The sequence below is a fragment of the Cyprinodon variegatus genome, unplaced genomic scaffold, assembly GCF_000732505.1.
Source record: "Cyprinodon variegatus isolate N-32 unplaced genomic scaffold, C_variegatus-1.0 Scaffold201, whole genome shotgun sequence".
NCBI classification, from domain to species: domain Eukaryota; kingdom Metazoa; phylum Chordata; class Actinopteri; order Cyprinodontiformes; family Cyprinodontidae; genus Cyprinodon; species Cyprinodon variegatus.
The window spans coordinates 419540-421056 of record NW_015150654.1 but is presented as its reverse complement, the minus strand read 5'-3'; the positions used below and the strand labels follow the sequence as shown (position 1 = coordinate 421056).

The 1517-nt window shown below is 39.4% G+C and overlaps 1 non-coding gene across 1 annotated transcript; it reads left to right on the top strand.

Moving 5' to 3' along the window:
* The first annotated feature begins 466 nt into the window (after positions 1-466).
* trnaq-cug lies at positions 467-538 on the top strand. The gene has a single exon. It is a non-coding gene; the product is annotated as a tRNA-Gln (tRNA).
* The last annotated feature ends 979 nt before the right edge of the window (positions 539-1517 follow it).

The window sequence follows — 1517 nt, the reverse complement described above, 5'->3', positions numbered from 1 at the left end:
CTTTGGTTTTCTTAAAGACAAACTTTGGGGATTTCATTAGTTGTCGGGGTATAATCATGAAAATTTCAATAAAGAAACTCTTGAAATATCTAGTTGTGTGTAATGAATGGATGTTATGTCCAAGTTTCAAGATCCACTTGAATATGAAAGAAGTTAAAGACCACTTCTTTCTCCTTCTTGGCTGCCTATCCAATGCATAGCTGGAAAAAGAAGAACCACTGAACCTATTAAAAACTCCACTGCCAACCAATGACTCGATAAACTTGAAAAGCCCTGATGCTTTCAAGGTTCAATTGGTAGCACTCTAGACTTTGGCTGCAAGGAGGCCAGTTTTTCCAAGTTAGGTTTGTCAAGGTTTTTCAATATCACCATAAGAGATTAACTTGTGGAAATGTCACAAAGCAAGCTAAACTCTGGATAGGGATCAATGAAATCGAGAAACCCTTGAGGGAAGAAGAGTTTAAAGGGTTCTATGGTGTAATGGTTAGCACTCTGGACTCTGAATCCAGTCATCTGAGTTCAAGTCTCAGTAGAACCTAGAGGGTGTCTTTAACTGTTTAGAGCTTCAAATATGTGTTTGCTCTGCCAGAGACTGCTTTTGAGAGCTTCATAAACTCTATCTCACCATCATTTCCACTCTTTGCAGTCAGTGAGGGATTGCTGTGATATGACATCTGTTCTTGGTCCACTCAGTTTTCTCAGCTAAGTGCAGTCACCTTCTCAGAATGTTAGAGAGGTTCAGAGGCCCTCCTGCTTGCCAACTTTATGGTCATCCACATTTCCTCTTTCAAATGGACTTAGCCCCTGCACACAGAGCCAAAGCCAGCATTAACTGCATTTATGGACCACTGTATCTCCTTTTCTTAATTGGTCATACAACCCGTCTCAGTATAATCCCATAGAATATCTAGCAGGGTATTGGGGAGAGGAAGAGTAGGTACTCCAAGCCTAAATATGCAGAAGAATTAAATTTCACTATAAGAGCAACCTGGGCTTTTGTGACACCTGGGCAAAACCACAGACTGATCAACTCCTTCCTACACTCCAAAATTGGAGCAAACCTGACCAAAGGGACCCCAACTAAGTATTGAGAACTGTACATGTTCATAAATGTCATGTTAATATGGATCCTTTCCACGCTTTGGTCAACTTAAATTTTGACTTTTGGGATTTCATTAGTTGTCATTTATAATCATGGAAAATTTCAATAAAGAAACTCTTGAAATATCTAGTTGTGTGTAATGAATGGATGTTATGTCCAAGTTTCAAGATCCACTTGAATATGAAAGAAGTTTAAGACCACTTTTTTCTCCTTCTTGGCTGCCTATCCAATGCATAGCTGGAAGAAGAAGAACCACTGAATCTATTAAAAACTCCACTGTCAACGAAAGACTGCATAAACTGGAAAAGCCTTGTTGCTTGCAAGGTTCAATTGGGAGCACTTTAGACTTTGGCTGCAAGGATGCCAGTTTTTCCAAGTTAGGTTTGTCAAAGTTTTTCAATATCAACATGAGAGA